Source organism: Ochotona curzoniae, unplaced genomic scaffold, assembly GCF_017591425.1.
Source record: "Ochotona curzoniae isolate NIBS_2020 unplaced genomic scaffold, NIBS_Ocur_1.0 contig_3432, whole genome shotgun sequence".
Taxonomy (NCBI): domain Eukaryota; kingdom Metazoa; phylum Chordata; class Mammalia; order Lagomorpha; family Ochotonidae; genus Ochotona; species Ochotona curzoniae.
Genome location: NW_024465859.1, coordinates 5,265,279 through 5,285,699, shown reverse-complemented (window position 1 = coordinate 5,285,699; position 20,421 = coordinate 5,265,279). Strand labels below are relative to the sequence as shown.

General features: G+C 36.1%; 1 protein-coding gene across 2 annotated transcripts in view; it reads right to left on the bottom strand.

Annotated features, from left to right (window-relative positions):
* ANO3 (anoctamin 3) overlaps positions 1-20,421 on the bottom strand; it is a 314,467-nt gene that overhangs the window by 162,688 nt on the left and 131,358 nt on the right. The window lies entirely within an intron of this gene.

The window sequence follows — 20,421 nt, the reverse complement described above, 5'->3', positions numbered from 1 at the left end:
ACATTTCTTCTGAAATATTTTAGATAATGCCAAAACAAATAAAAGAAAATTCATTTTACATTTAATTACTAACACGTTTTCTGGAAGTCATTGAAATGAACATTTTGCAAATATGTAAGTTCATTTCAAAAATCATTATACACCCTTCAAAATAGTTTTATCTTTTAATCACATTTTCCATGAATGTTGTGGAGTATATTTCTATTTTATCTGTACTACTCTTAATCTTCCACGCTTGATCTTTGGAAATAGAGGTCCTTCTATTTTAAAGATACTAGAAAAATGATCAGCTATCATAGCACAGTTGGGTTATTTTTTTCATGCAAAAGACAGCTAGCAATTCAATGATTTAAAACAATATTATTTCAGAACTTCTGGAGGTCAAAAGATGTCAAGGTCTGAATTAGAATGAACAAGATTATGAAATATTAATAAGATTGCCTATATAAATATTTGAAGAACAGTGTCCCTCATGTTCAAAAGACTAGATGTTTGAATAAGGACTTACTAGAACAATGTCTGAGCAGTGAAAAGTAAAGAAGTAGTGATTTTTTTCTTCCTTGCATAAATTCAAATATGAAGACAGTAATAAATTATCATACCAACACTAGGTTGGAACATGATGGAAACTTACAAACTGACGATGATTTTTTTAAATTGAAATCATAAGAAAGAATACTTTTTCCTATGTCATCGTATTCTTTTGCATTTTGGTTTCTATGTAAACACCAACAGCAGTCACCTGGGTTGCCGCCAACATCATAAATAACTGGGGAAAGTGCAAAAACCTTATAAATGATTGTTAAATGTAAACAACATCTATTAAACCTCAAGTTGTATTTTCTAACCCATATATCACAGGCTTCTTTTATACCAATGATCATAGTAGATTTATTTGTAGAAAGACAGGTAGCCATCCTTATACAATCACAGATAGTGGTCACCCATCAGTTCTTCCTCTAGAACTTTATATCTACTTCTGTTTTGGAACCCAAAACGGAGCCCCTAATGAAAAGAATTTGTTACTGTCAGGATTATGATTCTCAATATGACTTTTGTATAAATTTAGCTGAAAGCAAAAATTCAAATAAAGTTTATTTATCATCAAGTTCAGTTGCATCTCTTTGTCAGTACTCTAAATCAAATACTAGACATGAAATTTCTGAATATCTTGCAGCTATTTTTTTTCTGAAAACTATATTGGTGCCACTCTCACCAAACTCAATAGATTGTACGTGTGTGTGTGTGTGTGTGTGTGTGTGTGAAAACTCTTTATCATCCTTTCCTGTCTCATGGGAGGCGATTCCCAATAAGAGTAAATCTCAGGTTTAAATTAGGATATGACATTGAACATTTTACAGTGCTTCTAGAAAGCTGAGAAGTTAAAATATTTACACCATTGTCAAGAGTAGTGTGCAAGATTAATGACAGCTATTCCACTCTGAGGCAGATAAAACTGACCTTTGAGTCTAGCTGTGCTGTAATTTGCAACACAGGGATAAATGTGCTTTACATGCTGTCCCAGACTGCCAGATTCTGAAAACTCACACAGCATCTCACAACTTTATAGTGGCATTTTGAAATCCTAAAATTCTGGCTCAATACCTTCCAGTGACGCAGTGTTATCTGTAAAACCTTGGGAGTGAATTAGTAGAGACTTTGATGATGCATAGAGTATTAAACCAAATACACTGCAACTAACTAAGTAAACCACACTGGAGAACAATGTGTTCAACAATTTTAGCCTACCATGAATATTTGTAACCATGGAACTTCCCACTTCTTGCCACCTGCTGCTGTTGTGCTTACTTATGAGTTTCTCCATGCAGTGCCAAAATGTGAAAATTTGTACATCTGCTTTTAGTCACTTATAAGTTTTATAACTGAAAGCTAGTTTAAAACCTTAAGAATGGGAAAACTATTTTATTAATTCTAGAAGAATAATTAATATAACTATTTTTTCAATCAAAGAAATTTTGTCACTATTCTTAAATTTTAAAAAGACAGTTCACTTAAAAATAAATGATAAGTAGTAAAGATAGATTATTATGTTATTAACAAATATTTAACTATTTCCATTACTAGTAGCTAATTTCCATCCATTAGTGGCCACCTAAACTTTTCAGATATATTCGTTTTTTAGGAAGTAATGGCTTGAGTTTCACTTAATATAATTTGAGCTTTCAGGTTTTAAAATATTAGAATTATCGCAGCTTTATGATGAAGCAAATTATGCTATTTTTTCAAAGTTCTAAGTTTAATAAAACCAAAACTATTTAGTGAAAGTGTATATTATTCAACAAATGATTAGTGCAATTGATTTCTTTCCATTTACTTTTTTACATAGAATAAAACTCAACTTTTAAAACAAATAAATTCAGCACATACATATTTCTACAACCACACCATACATAGGAAAACTTACACTATCCTCAGGAATTTAATTTCCTTGTCCATTTGGGTCCAGGTTCTCCCTTCAACCTAAACTTATGGTAATCAATTACCTGTTCTTCACATCTCATTTTTTCATTTTTTTATTCTCATTTTTTCTGGAGTTTGTAACTTTATTTGACTTGTTCACCTAACAAAAGGTATCCAAGAAGTATGCTTTAAGGAGTATAAGAATTTGTTTCTCCTTGTTACTCAGTAGTATTTCCATTGCGAGAATGTCCATTCTTTCACTGAATGATAACTGTATTGTGCTGAGGTGCTTTTTAAAAAAATGTATTACAATAATTATACCCCACACAGGCATATCTAGAAGTTGTTGTCAAGAGTAATGTCAAGGGATCTTTGGTAAAATTTTTGGCTTAATTTTTATTTGGAGGGAGGGACCAGGACATGAATAGGCACTCATATGTGATCCTAGCACTTTGCAAGATGAGGATTTAGCCATTAAACCATATTGCACCCTCCCTCCAATTTTTTTTCACTTTTTTTTTTTTTTGGTAAATCGTTCCTTGCTTCACTCCCCATCCTGCTGCCTGTGTGTGGCCTAGGACAGCAGCAGAGGATGGCTTAAAGTCTTGCGACCCTGCACCCACATGGGAGACCTGAAAGAAGCTCCTGGCTCATGGCTTTGGATCAGCTCAGCTTCAGCAGTTGCGGCCACATAGGGAGTGAACTAGTGGATAGAAGATCTGTCTTTTCTTTACCCTGTAAATCTGATGTGCCTTTCCAGTAAATAAATATATATACATATATAGCATATATTTTGTGTATATATATATATATAATTCCCATTTTGTGTGTATTTATATTGTATATATTTGTGTGTGTATATATACTGTATATATTTCGAGTATTATATATATATATATATATATATATTTGCTTTTTCAGCTCTCAGCCCTCTCAGTTGCTGTATCAACAGTGACTCTCAGAGGCTGTGTATTTCTGGATAGGTGTGTTTTTATTGGGAAAAAAAGAAAGTCACAGATGGAATTTAGAGTTTTGGATGCCCTCTCTGCCCCTAGGTCTCCCCTTAGCCCCCAGCATCAACCACAGCAAGGATAGTCACCATTTTTATCTCAGAAACCAGGCTTCTGATGTCCATGGTGGAACGTGTCCTTGGATTGTGCATGGGAGCTACCTGGTACATAAGAGCACTGTCTGGCCAGGGACGGGCCAGAGAAGGTGCCCAGTGGAAAGGAGGCAGGTTGGAACATTTCCTAACATCGCCCTTTGGACGTGTCGATCTGACATTTCCTCCCTATATGAGAGGAAGAGCAAGAAAAAGTTCCCATCTTCTAGTTTCCTCCCTAAAGGCTTGGAATAGCTGCACATGGACTGGGGCTGAACCTGGGAGTCAAGAGTTCAGTGCAGGACCTATGTTGCGGCACAGTAAAGTACTGGCATTCTAAATGGACACCAGTTCATCTCCTGACTGTTCCAATTCCCATCTAGCTCCCTGCTAATGCATCTGGGAAAGCAGCAGAGAATGGATTAAGTACTTGAGATCTTGCACCCATGTGGGAGACTCAGAGGAAGCTTCCAGCTCCTGATCAGCCCAGTTCTGCTTGATGTTTGTAGCTATTTAGTGTCAATCAATGCCTTTCAAGTAAATAAGTACAAATAACAAAAACAAGAAGGCAATCCCTATTTCCTGCATGTGTGCAAGGAACTCATTACTTGAGCCTTCTCCTATCAGCACACAAGAATTTCCAGCAGCACAAGGGGTCATGACCAGGACTATTGCTGCCTGCTCAGGCCAAGCTAACAAAGACAGTGGGATCCTCATCCGCTGTGGTCTCCCCACCTGCTCCTACTGCAACCTATCCTGCCAGCTGCTCAGACCAATGATGTCTCCTCCCTCTCTTGCCTTTGTCACATTCACCATGTTGAAAAATGTTTTGGCTCTGCCTTCAGCATGTACCTAGGATGCCTCTGCTTCTGGGCACCTGCGATGCCAGCACCCTGGTCCAAACGCCCAGCTCCCAGCTGGGTTGCCATCACCACCTCACTTTTGGTTCACTGCAGCTGCGTTTCACTGTGGTCACACCTGCTTTATTTACCCCCTCCTGCAGTTCATTCTCCCCAGCATAGCATAAGACTCCACCATGCTTCCCATCTCACTCAGAACAAATGCACTGTTCCTTACTATCAGACTCCATCAGTGCCAGGGAAGGGAGAACATCCCACAAGGGTTACTTGAGTGATCCTAATAGCTCTGAGAGGTTGTAAGCTTCCTTCCACCAGAGGTGAGAAGTTCTATCTAAGGCTATTTGCTGCCCAGGTCTACTTTAGTGAGTTTGCAGACTTAAGTGTTTCTTGTAAAACCTGGCCTGGAATGTTATTCAACCAACTTTTCTTTCTACCCTTTGACGAGGTACTCAACAGCTTCTGTTAGTTTGAATGAGCTAGCTGTATTATCTTTTGTGTGCATCTGGGTATGTTCCCTTGCAAGGGTGTTAGCTGGTAGCTCAGCCCTGCAACATGTGTTCCAGGATCGAACCATATGTGTATGTGATTTTTCTGAGGCCACACATGAAGCACAGAAGTCACAAAGAATTTCAACCTGGGATATCCTCAGATCTGGCTCTCTTACGGGTGTTGTCATGTATAGCTTCCTGTCCCAGCCCACATATGTACTGGCCTGATCCACCCACCAACGGAGGTATCACATAAACTGATAGAATTTCAATCTAATTGAGAAGATCCCTAAGAACCCAAGACACTCAGTGAGTGCCAGCCCAGCACTCACACTCATTGATAATTGCACTAATCTGGTTGGAGAGACCCTCTAAAACCCACATCCACCAACTGTCCCAGCTCCCCTGATTACCAATAAGTGCAGTGGCCTAGTCTGTGGAATCCCTGAAAAGTCATTTTATACAACTCAAACAAGCCTTCAGTGACCCCTATTCTAGCTGGACCACGGCCAGCCACAGCTCTTCGGAGACCCCACGTCATGCGTTCATTGCTGTGGTGAGGCTGGCAGTAAGTTTTTCATTTTCTAATGAAGTATTCTCTGTGATGTTGTTCTGAATCGTCATATAAATTTTCATCAAAACATTGATGTTTATGTTGTTAAGGTTATTAACATCCATGCTGATGATAAAGACAGTGGTTAGGATGTCTGTGTTTTACATTAGAGTACCTGGATTAAGTATCCAAGCTCTGCCTGCAATTCCCACTTCCTGCTAATGCAGACTACGGCAGGCAGCGGTGATGGCTCAAGCAAATGGATTCTATCCACCTAGCTCAATTTATGTGTTATGAGCTCCCATCTGGGGCCTCTTTAAGCCATGGGTAGCATTTTAAAATCGAGTCAATAGTGACAGCACTGTCTCTGTCTCTTTCTCTCATTTGCTTCCACCACTTTCTCTCAAAACAAATTAATTATTGATTTCCATCAATGACTTACCCATCAGCCCCTTGCTGATATGAAAGAACACAAAACCAAAATTATTATTTTTGTAATAATGGCAACTACTGTTGTACTGCTATCACCCCTAGGACTGTCACCAGCACCTGAAATATAACATTTTAGTAACTTTCTGTCTAATAATTTTTACCTATGTATCATTCATGCTTATTAAGTCTTTTTTTTTCTACTTGAAATATAATCAAATACAATGAAAAATCTAGCTACTAGAGGAAGCAGAGTTATTGTACTTCTTCCTGGAAACAAGTTTTCCAGAGCAATTAGGCACTAGAGCTTTAGATCTTGTAAAATGTATAAGTCCATAATTATTAGGTTTATATGAAGACTAGGAAAAAAGAAGCTCAAACTAATCACTTTATGCACACACATAAAATCTGGTATAACCCATAAATTACCCAATATGGTTTTCTTTAAAGATTTATTTTTTTTGGGCCCGGCGCGGTGGCGCAAGTGGTTAAAGGTCCTCGCTTTGCACGCCCGGGATCCCATATGGGCGCCGGTTCTAATCCCGGAAGCCCCTCTTCCCTTCCAGCTCTCTGCCTGTGGCCTGGGAAAGCAGTCGAGGACGGCCCAAAGCTTTGGGAACCTGCACCCGCGTGGGAGACCCGGAAGAGGCTCCTGGCTTCGGATCGGCATAGTATCGGCCCGTTGCGGCTCACTTGGGGAGTGAATCATCGGCCGGAAGATCTTCCTCTCTGTCTCTCCTCTATGTATATCCGCCTTTCCAATGAAAAAATAATAAAAATAAATCTTTAAAAAAAAAAAAGATTTATTTTTTTTTATTACAAAGTTAGATGTACAGAGAAGGGAAGAGACAAAGGAAGATCTTCTGTCTGATGATTCACTCTCCAAGTGAGCGCAACAGCCGGTGCTGCGCTGATCCAAAGCTGGGATCCAGGAACCTCTTCCGGGTCTCCCACATGGGTGCAGCGTCCCAAAGCTTTGGGCCAACCTCGACTGCTTTCCCAGGCCACAAGCAGGGAGCTGGATGGGAAGTGGAGCTGCCAGGATTAGAACCATACTAGGCCACGCTGCCAGGCCCCTCATTAACCTGTCTTATTGTGATTCTTTCCTTCATTTGCAATATTGAGAATTTACTACATAACAGACACTGATCTAGTCTTATTATATCAAGAGGATTAACAACACAGATATAATCCATCCTCCCTTCTTATAATTCACATAAAAGTGAAAAAGACTTAACAAAAATATGTAATTTCAAGTATTTCTTAAAAAGTCAGAGGAAAATACAAAGTGTGGGAACATACAGTCATAAAGTTGGTGTTAGTAAAGGCTGAAATTTAGAGAATAATTGAGGTTCTGCAGAAGTAGCCCACAAATACCAGGAAACAGAAGTTAACCAATGTCATGAGGAAGGAAAAGCTGAAAAATGATCTAATCCAGCTGCATTTTGAAGCTAGAATTAGAATCACTTACTGATCGGCACAGCATAGTGGCACAGAGGTTAAATCCTCATCTTGCAGCCTCCAGGATACCAAACAGGCACCAGTCCACGTCCTGATTGCTTCACTTCCCATCCAGTTCACTGCATGTAGCAGTAGGGCAGTAGGGCATGGACTAAAGGCCTGGGACAATGTACCCACATGGGAGACCCAGAGGAGGCTCCTGGCTCCTGGCTTCAGATCAGCTCAGCTCAGGCCATTTCAATAGCTTTTAGAGTGAACCAGCAGGTAGAAGATCTTTCTCTCTGTATTTCCTTCTTTCTGTATATTTACCTTTGCAATTAAAAAATAAAATAAATCTTATAACAAAAAAAGGTAAAATGTATGTTGCTAGAACTGATCTTCAGGTAACAGAAAACCCATAGGACAAAGTGACATGTTAAATGATGTCAAGAGAATTCAAGCAGTAAAATCTGGAAACTGACCATACATACAAGACAAGCATTTAAGTTGTCTATCAGCTGAACTACAAGAAACAACAAAGCTTATAGAAACGTACGCATTAAAACTGTCTGTGAGACATATCAAATATTTTCAGTATATGAAAGCATCTGGAGAGATCCCTAATATACAGTTGTTAATTACAGAAGCAAATAAATGTTTTTCATTGTATAAACTTATTGAATCAGGTTTCTCTTGCTGATAATTCGAAAGTTATTTACGAAAAACTTGGATTGAAAGTCACACACCTTAAAGAATGTTGTTTGACATGATTAAGGAGTCTGTACCTGCAGATCAATATTCCTTTGCCATCCACCGTGGCAAATAGTTTTATTTCAAGAAAGCAACATATCATTGTTTGACATATCATTTCAGTTATTGTTGACATATCATTTCACAACACAATACCAGCATGAGTAGTTAGACCAAAATCATCTGGCCGACACAACTCAAAATATAAATTGTATTCATCACCTATTTCTACAGAAAAGGTGTGTCAAACTCCAGAGTAGAGCACAGAGCTGAAATGACCCAATTACTTCAGTTTGGAAAATAATAACACTCCTTATGAGCCCAAGATTACTTACTGATTTTCACTTTTGAAAATCAGAAGATCTTCCATAACGTATTAAAAGACAAATTTTAAATAAAGTTAGCTACTCAAAGAAAGCAGAGAGGAATTAACATTCCAGTTCTAAGATAATTCTTTGTGTCAGAGAATAAATACTGACTGACGATTTGAAAGGTTGTACAGTTTGCAACCCTAACTTTCTACTTCGCATTAAAGTTATGTTAGATGAATAATTTAAGTAGGGAAATTGAAACTATTGTGGCATAGCTGGTGAAAACTTTCCCTTCAGTACTGGCATGCCGTATAGGTGCTGGTTCATTCCCTGTCAGCTCCATATGGATTCCAGTTTCATGTTAATTTCCTACTTAGCGTTTTGGCCCGTGCCACCTGTGTGGGAGCTCCCGGCTTCAGCTTGGCACAGCACTACCCCTTGTGGCCTTATGGGGAGTGACTTTTTTGACTTCCAAAATTAATAAATCTTAAGAGGCAGGAAATCTAACAACAACACAACAACAACAACAAAGCTAACAAAATATACAGGCGGGCATTTAAGAGGATGTGTTTCATAAAAGATCGTGGAGTAACTGGTTAATTCTATCAGTGTACAGGATTGGCAGAAAGTAAATGAGATATTAAATTAAATGAAACTCTAAAACAAAAGGAGCCTGAAATCCGTTTCACAAGACCCTGATTGTTCAGTTACTAGGCTTATCTTCAGATCCCTGGGTTTAGACTACCAGAAAGTCCGAAGCGGGTATAATTATGGTGTGCTTTTCTCTAGAAAAGGCATTCCCACAATTGCCATCTCAGATAAGGAGAATAAATAAATAAATAGATTCCCTCAGAAAGTAGCACTGAATGGTGAAGATAATGATAAGTGAAATGCTAAATGAAAAGGGGAATCAAAGAACTGAACCAGAGGCTTCCCAATAGCGTCTTGGTCCGGCATCTCATTCCTTACATGACTTAGAATCTGCATTGTCCCTGCTTACTTGCGGTACACAACATGCAGAGTTTCAGAGAATATTTTGGTTTTGATTGCTGAGTCTTTTTTGAGAATTGGTGTTTTTTGGTAGTGTCTCGTTCGTTCCTTCTGTGCCATCATATGATATATCTGTGAAAATAATTTGTCTCTTTGCCATAGAAAAATAACAGAAAGTTCCTTTAAAAACTCAGTAATGTTATTTAGACATGCTCCACTATTGCATAAAAGCAATTCATGGGTGTAATTTGCCATTTTCTCTCTTTGTGTCATAAAATGTATTATTGGATATAGGTACATGAAAAAAGTAAACATGAATGTAGCAAATGGAGATGTTTTTTTCTTCTTAAACTATTCCCTACATCTTCTTTATCAATAGCAGTCCCATTTTCTTTTATTGTTCAATATGTCTATATCCATGCATATATATATGTATGTGTTCATGCTTTGTTCATCATGTTTCTGCACCTAGCACACTGCAAACACATTAATGAAATAAAAGGAAAATACTACACATAAATTGTGGGATGAAGTATCATGATGAATAATAAATATGCTAGGTTAAGGTGTTGGAAGCTTTGTCAACTCTAGAAATATATCCTTGCAGAGAAGAAGAGTATAACAGGAAGAAGACTAAAATTTGTTACGATATCTCAAGATAGACTTTAGTATTACATATTTTCAGTTAACAATACAATAAAATTTGAGAGTTTTTCAGGATGATCTAATCATTTCCAATGCTACATTTTTAAATGTACTGTATATTTAGACCCTTCCTATGTCTATAAGCTCATATGACTAGTTGTGTGCTTAAATGTGTTAACTTTTTTTAATAAAATGATGCAGAAATCCTATCAGCTCATTACCAGTAATAATCAGAAAGCATTTCTTCGGATAAACTCATACTGAAAATTTTAAAGTGATTTTTGATTTGGCCTAGAGCAGGTCACAAAGGCAAAAAAAAAAAAAAAAAAAAACCAAAACAGTATATTGAAAAATCATTACAGTTGCACTACATGTGTGAAAATAAATCTTAGGATGGTGGTCAAATCATTATCTAAGGAAGTTACTAAATCTACTTGTGGTTATCAGAAATAAACGTTTTTCTTAAAACTTTCTTTCTGTGTCATAACATTTAATCTTCATAGGCTACAGAATGTGAATGATTTTATTCTAGAAACCAATATAGTATGTGACTGAAACACTGCCACTGTGAAGAAAAGCAGCAGCTATGATGGGAAGAGCAACTGTTACTGTTATTATAGTAACAGTAGGATAAAATATATTAAGCCATTAAAACCAGAGTGGAGGATGAGTGGCTTAGAAAAAAGGAATTAACGATGTCTGTATATTAATATCATCATTTTTCCAAGCACAGATGTACTTTATTTAAATATCACAATCACCATGTCTTATTATAAAGGAATAATCAATACTCCTGGAGGTGTATTGATTAAATTAAAATTAAATGAAAGCATACCCCAAATGCATGTGAAGCTGGACCTCTTACAATACAGAAGACTGCCCAGGTGTTGATTGACTGTTGTACATTGAGAAAAGTGGGGAATGTTGAAACGGTGCCCCAAGAAGACTGGATCGTGAAGGCTAGTGATGAGTTGATAACATATAGAAGTTCTATTTTTGATGGGAAGCATTGAAGCCATTTTAACCAAAGGGAGCTTTCTCAGATACTTGCTCAGGCAACAACACTCTACCAGCAAAAGCCACATCCTCCATGTCTTGTTTTACAATCAAATACAGCTGAGAAAAGTGATGCTTACAGTTTTCAGAATTTTCTGCAAAGGGTACATTGGAAAACTCACAGAAAAATGCTGATGAATTTAGTAAAGTAAAATTGGGTTACTAATTAGAGCCCAAATTTATACCGGTTTGAGTTTTTCCAGAGAACATAGTAGCTGGTGTACAGGTATGAGATGGAGCCTGAAGAGATGTAGAAGTACTTTTTTTTTCCTGTGAAATGTATGTACTTTAACTTTTTGTATTTATATTATTAGTTTGTATGATGTGATTGTGTAGGCATAAAGATTCCCTTCTCCACCTCTTTCTCCTCCTTCTTTCTGAATTCACTTTATAGTTCCACTTGCGTGAATGACATATATCCGTTCACTACCCCATTGGTACTCCAAATTCCACTCATCTTGCCGCAACACCATCAAAAGTTGCCACATTCATTAAACTGATCGTGACCATCTTGTGCAGGTGTACTTCACAGTGTCACAGGGCTAGTTTTGTTTATGTCTTTACCTTTGCCTGTGCTACTGCATGGAATGACACTGAAAACCACAAGTGTTGTAATAATGGATATGAATGGCATCCCTGGATTTCAGCTGCTTGACTCCCTTAGGAAGCATTGCCTCCAGGAGACACTGAAAGCGTGTTTCTGTATCATTCGTTGTGAAAGCTTCCAAAATGCCTCACATGGTCACTCTAATTTGTTCTTAGTAACACTCATCTGTGATGCTTTATATTATGTGTTCTTTTTGAAGATCAATGTAAAGTTATAAAATATCTTGGTTGAGAATAATTCAGTGAACATCTGTGCAATAAATATTTTCCAAAAAGTAGCATATTATTCAGTTGCTTTGAGTTACACTTTTGAAGTCATAAGTGATTGCTACTATACGTGAAGGTTAATTCTCACTCTTTTCCAGCCTTCCTGCTTAAATTCTTTCAAAAGATAAGAAGATACTTGTAGGAATATTTTGAAAATTAAACACATTTCCTTTGACTCTATGAAGGCAATGCACTCCTAAAAAACAAAAACAAAAAACTGGCTTGATGTTGTTTTAAGCATCTGTTGTGCTATTTATTATCCTCAAAATTAGAAGGTGACCAGAACATTTAAGGAGGAACACTTGTTCTGTCAGTGGACTCCAAATTGGAGCTGCCATTTGGCACCGCACTTATACATTTTTTGAGTACTCTTCTTGTAAATATTTATTGAGTTTTGCATATTTCATGAAATACAATAGTGTTGTACATTAGTTTCAATCGTAAGGCAATTTTCAACCTCCCTTATGCCAATTGAACAACAACAACAACAACAACAACATGAGTGGGAATATTTTCCACTTTAAAACTGAAATCAAGAATGGAAGAGAGGCTGAAGGTGTCACAATACATAGCAAACACAACAACAACAACAACAAAAGACATTTAAAACTATAGTCCCATCTCTAAAAATATAATAAAATGCAATGATTTTTTTCATACTGTTCTTAGAAAATTTTGTGGTTCATCTGCCATCTTACAGATTTCTCTTTTTAAAAAAATTACAGATAATCTTTGTTCATGCAAGAGGTAAACATGCTTTAGAAATTTGTATTATTGCAACAAACTCAATCACATTCCCTACAACTCATAGGAAAGAAACCATAATGTCAGTTTTACCACTGAGGAAAACTCAGCTTCAGAAAAAATTACCAATGCTTTTGTGGTTAATACACGTAGGACTAAGATCCAGGTGTGCCTATCTATCGTCATGTCACTTTGATTTTAATATTTAATATTTTTATTTGGATCACTTACTTGATTATATTTTAAATTTTAAATTGTCTGCTGATTGACTTGAAGAATGAATACTTTCTCATTCCTACAAATGAGCTTCAGGTAACATAACATCATGTATGTTTCCTCACCTATAAATTCTAACTAGAGTTGTGTCTCAATGTTCTATGAGCTTAGAAGAATGAGAAGCGCTAAGCTCTGCACCATAATTCATAAGTACAATTCCAAATAATTACAACAGAGGTAGTGTATACAGTGGAGCACTTCAAGAATGAAGCCGTGAGAAGCTGGAGAAATAATCCTCAAAGGGTTTGAGGATATCAAGATTAAAATGGAGCCTGAGAGTGCACCTGATGGGTCACTGTGAAACTGTCATGACTTTTACAGATCTCCAAAACTTAGTTTTCTCACCTGCAAAGTGAAGGCATCAGCAGTTTTGCTGTGCAAGTATATGAGAAGGATCACAGAACAAATTGCGATAATAATTCATTAACCATCAAGTGTCACATTAGTTAAAACCACGATTGAAGTTATGACATAGTATTTCAACGCATTTGTATTGAAGTTATGTGAAATTTGTTAGCAAATTTGTCTTCTTCAAATCACTACTAACCATTTTAACCGGAGCACTCTGAGATGACCTGATTACTACTCATCACAGCAATGCTTGTAATCCTCCTATTCTTACAACCCAAATTAAACCAAGGATGCCAGAATTAGTTAACACAAATCAGAGAAAACATAGATATTTCTTTTCTTGGGACTAGCTTATTTCACTAAGTATAATGGTCACCAATTGTATCCTTTTGTTCAAAAGACAGAATTCATTTCTTTAGGGCTGAGTCACATTCTATCAGGTATATACACCATACATATTTTTAGATCTAGACATCATGTTAGACATATTGGTCGATTCGATATTTTAGCTATCCTGCATTGAGCTGCTATTAACATGGGGTTACAATTCATGATTTAATGCATTAATTTTGTCTATTTTTAGATTTCTGATAAATATCCATAACTGCACTAGTTTAAATCTAAATTTTAAGTTATATAACCCTGATGATTTGATGCCAAAATTCCATTGGCATTTGGACCCCAAATCCTATCATAGATTTCTCTTCAATTATCATGATGTTTCTTCAGGCCTGCAAAAGAATATTTGTTGCATGCTTAATCTGTATCAACTTTAAGATTGACAATAGTGTAGAAAAGTGTTAAAATCTACAGAAATCAACTTGAAATTATTTTGCTATATCTCTGATTATGAAATCATCAAATAGTAGTTTTTTTTTTTCAGGAGATATTTAGGATTAAACTGGTCAGTTTTATTATTTGGTCCAAGTTATTACCTAGAACATTTTAATCTCATCACGGTGTGAATTATCTGACAGTTTTTCTATTTGTAAATAGAGAAAATAATTTAAACTGTGTGTCAGAAAGAGACATAACTCATTTCCCAGAAAGAGTAATGAGGAGGTTGAATAACATTTCATATGCAATTAAATATCTAAGAATTGGGCCCTGTGAGTGTTACAAAATAGCAAAAAACTAATTGTGACTCATCTTTTGATTTCTGACCTTTTGTGATCCAAGTATGTCATATTTCATTCCCAAGCCTTGATTTCTCCATAACTATAATAAATCAGAATGAGGTAATCTCAAACATTTCCTCATTCAATAAAATTTTTCAAGATATTTTTTGGAGTAGATCTAGAAATCACTGTAGCAAATATTTTATCACAAATTAGAAAATAAGACGAAAGTTTTATTTATGTATCAAAAGTGAAAGAATGTTCAAGTAATTTGGGAAAATAAACAAAAACAAGTGACTTAAGAAAACTCCTTCAAATTGGAATTGTGGGATTTTGGCAGTGAAATTATCTTTTGAAATCCTAAAAGTTAAATGTGCTTTCTTTGCCAACCACCAATGAGTCAAAGAATGGCATTATTTAAGGACATTTGGATAAAGTATTAGAATGCACTTACAAATCAATTGGCTATCATTAGCAGATTAATTTTAAAGCAAGTTCACTTTAATATCTCCAGACCAAGTTTTTCTCTAAATGTTAAAAACCCTTTGTATTTCTGTGAAAGCATTAAAATAAAATTTTGTCAGGTGTACATTAACTAAACTATTTATTACATGAGTTTTACAAATACATTTTTTTTACCAATGAAAACTTTCAAATTATATTGCTTGGTCATATCAAAATAAAAAATCTGAGATACATTTTCCTATAGTGTGGTGAAATTCAGTGTTGAGTGTTTTTAAATATTGAACACCTTCTGTTCATTAAGCCAAAGCTGAAAGCTAAATAGGATCAAGACAGCGATAAACGATATTTTCAATGCATCAAGCAATTCAAGAAAACTACACATTCAGAATTTAGAATAAAAATGCAGAAGAATTCTGGAGGCAAGAGAAGATGAGACTGGTTATACAAGACAATTTTAGAGAGTAAAGCAAGAAAAATGAAATTGACAGGTTAACTGCATACTAATGGTGTAGACATAATGGTAGAGAGATAATTAAAGAGTTGGATATTATGAGAATTAAGTCCAATATGTAAAATCAGTGTTGATACTTTTATTAAAGAAATTGTAAAAACCATTAAATGTAGGAGGGATGGAATGAAGTGATTAAGAATTCAAGCATAAAATCAGATGGGAGCTGAGGGTATTCTGAGAAAGTAAAGGGTCAGTTGCCCTTGGAGTAGGAATTACAGAGAAAACTGGAATAATTGGACATATATTAGAAGCAAAATTGAAAGGAATTGGCCACAAGCCTTTACCAAAGTGAGTAACAAAAGTTATTAGTTACAAAGATAAGGCAAAAACAGTAAAGAAAAAAATGAGAAATATGCCTTCAACACCTAGATTCATTCAGGGATTTTTTTTTTAAGATTTATTTGTTTTCATTGGAAAGGAAGATATACAGAGAGAAGGAGAGACAGAGGGGAAGATCTTCCATCCAATAGTTCACTCCACAAGTGGCTGCAATGGCTGGAGCTGAGCCAATCCGAAGCCAGGAACCTGGACCCTCTTCCAGCTCTCCCACTTAGGTGCAAGGACCCAAGGCTTTGGGCCATCCTCTACTGCTTTCCCAGGTTACAGGCAGGGAGCTGAATCGGAATTAGGGCAGCCAGGATTAGAACCAGTGTCCATATGGGATCCTGGTGCATTCAAAGCAAGGACTTTAACCACTACACTTTCACACTGGGCCCAGGGATTCTTTCATTTATATTTTTAAATACATGTTATTTAATCCCTACCTCAAATATTCTATTAATGGTTCCTAGTATTCGCAATTTCTCTGCTGTTCTAGAAGCTTTTCTATGAATATCCAGATTTTCATCTGTGCCATGTCTAAAGCTAATTGTTACTTGCCAATCTAACTTTCTCAGATATAAAACAGTGAGGGACAATCAACATCACATATAAACTCATGTAAAATTGTCTGGCAAAAAACTCGAACACAGTATGATTTCTGTTATTATTTATCTGTCTGATTTGATTACTTGCAATTGGTTATTTTAAGGCCCTATCAGTGTTGACTGGAGTCGAAATAAGCAAGCACTAGATCATTTCCAGATTTAATCAGTGATTTAAGTGACTTTTAAAAATTTCACTTAGTTCAGGGACAACCCTAGTAATTGTTTGAACTTGTTTTGTTTTTCACTGAATTCTTTAAAGACAATCTGATTTTATTATGAATTATATTATTTTAGTTGACATATTAGACTAAAATTTAACAAACTCATTTAGAATAGGATGGCCCATTACATGAATTATTGCCATCTTCTAAAACAAACTGTTACAAAAATTCAAAGTTTATTATCAAGAGCATTCTATCATATGATTGTGATGATATTAAGGCAAGTCGGAAATGAATCCTCATGCTGAGGGAAGGTATATGATCTATTGATTAAATAAATCACTTGTTCTAAGGATTACAACCCATATCAGAAATTCTGGATTGGATACTTACTTCCCTTAGCTGACTTTAGCTTCCTACTTCTACAAAACCTTTTAGCTAGCATTAATAGCCGAAATAGTTGAGAATCTGTCATTCCCATGAGAGCTAGACTGAACTGCTGGCTTTTAGCTTAGGACTTATCCCAGCTTAAGACTTCACACACATTTGGGTAATGAATTGCAGAATTAGTGCTCTTCCTATTGTTGCTCTCTGCTTCATCTCTTTGTCTCTTAAGTAAAATTTAGAGATACATTTGTGACACAATCTGTTAAGCCACTGTGTAAGGACACTAGCGTCCTATATTGAAGTACCAATTGGGAGTGTACTGACTTCTGACAGTGCCTAAAGTGTGCCCCTTGGGGCAGTTTTATGATATTAGCAAAAAGCGATGAAACCAAGGCTAATAATTCTTGAAATATATTTGGCCAAACTCTACATGATTACTTTCAATGTTTAGTGAGCTGATTTGTATTATTAATATCTATCCCAGAAATGATTAGCTAGATAGTGTATAAGTAAAAATGTCTACTTCATTTGATCATTAGCCTCCTTTCTCTCTGTATATTTAAAAGTGATCTTAAAGTTCTTCTTTGAAAGTATGGACATAGGCTTACCTTCATCTAATAGTGACATAGCACAACTGTGAGCAGTTACCTCTCTTCCGTTCACGACTGATGAGAACACTGAGAGTGATGCGAAACATATTTCATAGCTTCCTCCAGTCAGACACGCTGCAGATTAGACTACATACAATTTATCTATATGCATTATTCCAGAAAGGAAAGCTATTTAAAGACTGAGATTCTTTGACTTCTCTCCAATTAATGCCAGTGTTTCCACAATGAAAGAGACATTCTCCCAGCTTTGGTTACACACAGTTTTAATTATGTAAGCAGGGCATTTATCTGCATAACCTTGGTGCATCCTCAGTGAGTCAGAAACTAGCATTTACTGGCTACTTTCAGAGCTGGTATTAAATTGCTAGCAGTTAGAGGATTTTGAGAGTATTTATGTAATTTCACAGAAATGGTGACATACTTCACAGTCAAAGAGCATTTGGGGACAACATTCTGCTTTTGTGAGTTTTTCTTCTTAACTACCCAGCTCTTAAAAATGAGATTCATTTTTACAAAATTTTCTTAAGTTATAAGTTTTACACTTTTATCATCAGATTTTTTCTTTTTTGCAGTGGGTGGAAAAGGGAGAAGGAATAAGAGCCAAGGAACCGAATGTATCGCATCACAGGATATGCTTCCAAATTGCATTCTCCCCTCCAGAAGTTCCAGCAAACTGAAGTGTAACAATGCAGGCTGGCCACCAATCACGAAGCTACCACCTCTTTGCCAAGTCTGTATCTTAGACACTATTTTTAGTAATATGTCAGGAGAGTTGATATCACTGCCTTGGAAATTCAACTCGTGAATTAAAAACTGACATTTTTTTTCGATTTACCATTGCTTAAGTCGTGCATTTTACTTTTGATGAAACCAGTTAAACCCAGGATACTCTGAATAATCTGAACCTACACTGGAATGTGCTTGTGTGTGTGTATGTGCATATACATGAGCACATATGTAAGCTTCAAAAAGTTAATGAAAATTAGGAAAAGGGCATAATTTCTAAGTATTCTGTGAGGTATTAAATTACTACTTCCAATCTTGGTAGAAATTAAGGCAATTATGAAAATAGAGAGACTACATTTATCAATGAATTATATCTTTATAGTGCAGTTTGAAACACAAAGCATGTAATTGTGATTTTTCTTCCTATCGAGCATAGTACTCCAGGAAATTAAAAAAAAAATGTTTAGACAATCTCATTGCATATTTTTTTCTAAAACTAAGATTGCAAGTCTTGACTCTGCTGGAGAATCATCTTTGAAGTTGCAGGTCACAGCTGACTATCATTGGTTCTACCCATAGTCCCTCGATGAGAAAAGCTCTGGGAAGGTTGCTCTCTGAGATACTGGCAATTTTCTTTATGAAACTCACACAATAATTGGAAGAGGTAGAGATATGGTAAAAAAAAAAATGAGGCCCAATGGCGATATTTGACCACCAGTGCAATCATTCATTCAGTCAACAAGTACTTATCATGTCCTTACTGTGTGTCAGGTTCTGTGCTATACACTAAAGAGCAAAACAGACATGGTCCCTAGGTTTAAACTCTATTGGGACAGCAAGTAACTACAAGCTCAGTAACTCCCAGAATAATTCCAGCTGGTATAAAGTCAAAATGGGATGAAAAAGTGGGATTTAGATTGCAGTAATGTGAATGCTACTTTGAAAATGTGAGTCACACTAGAAAAACCTCTTAAAAGTTGTAGTGAATGAGGCCTGACTGATGAAAAGGAAATATCAAGTGTAATTTAAGATCCCTTTTATTTCAGATTGAACCATCTTCATTATTCCTATCTGTCCTTTCTGAGTATATAAATCTGCATACCTGAGAATGTAACTGCTACCCTGGAAAAGATTTAACCCCATCCCCAACTCCATTAAGTAAAACAATCTAAACAAGCTGGCATTTATTCTTATATGAAGATGTTGGACACTTTTTTACCACCCTAGTGTCAGATTGATGCCTTTGTTTCCTGTTCATTAACTTCATGGGGATGAAGGTTCCCCATTTTTTCTCCCCGTGGTGGACTATACTTAAGGGGATGCATAATGGAAGTGTAGCAGAAACTGATATGTTGATAGATGGAACCAGAGAGAAGTATGTCCCCATGCATGCAGTCCAAGGATGGATTCACAGCAAAATGGCTTATACTCTCCTACATTGTTGGGAAACATCACAGTGGCAGTGAAAATTCTCGAAAGACACCTGTTGTAAGACCGGAAGGGAGAAAAGAGGAGGGGAAAAGGAGTTTGGGGAGGGGGACAGTAGACCCTAGCACTTATTAAATTGTGTCATAAAGTAATAATAATAAAAAAGGAATAAAGCAGAAAGCAAATTTTGTATAGCAAACTCTATATTCATACTTATTTATGTGGTTGTTGCTGTGGTTCTTTCAGGAGACCTAGTGAATCGTATTGCTTTCCCTGATGGAGTGACTTTGGAGTTCCACTGTTACTCTGTTGTTATACTTGTTTCTTATCATTTCATATACATCCATCCTGTCTCCTCTTTTCCATGCAAAAACTAAACCATGCACTACTTAAGCACAAGTGCATGTCTTATTTTTCATCTTCTAAACATCTGTTATAGTTTAACTCAACGTACTTGAGTTCACAGCAGAGTGGGAGAATGTAGTGCTCAATTTTTCAAAACTTGGAATTTCAAATAAAGCCAGCCATAATTCACTCTTATTTGTGCATGGAAACAGTTCTTTTCTGCACCACTCACCAAATATGTATTTACAAGTTCGTTGGAGTCAGGTGCATTCCTAAGTACATATATGATTTTGTTATAGATGAGAAGAAAGAGACCTTTGTACTCCTAGAATATAAGGGATCAAAATCATAATGGTATATATAGTTTAAAAACTATCTTGAAAAAATGTGTAATTAAATGCAAAAGATTGTTACTCAGTTTCTCTCTTCTTCCAAAACAGTTTTAGTTTTAAGT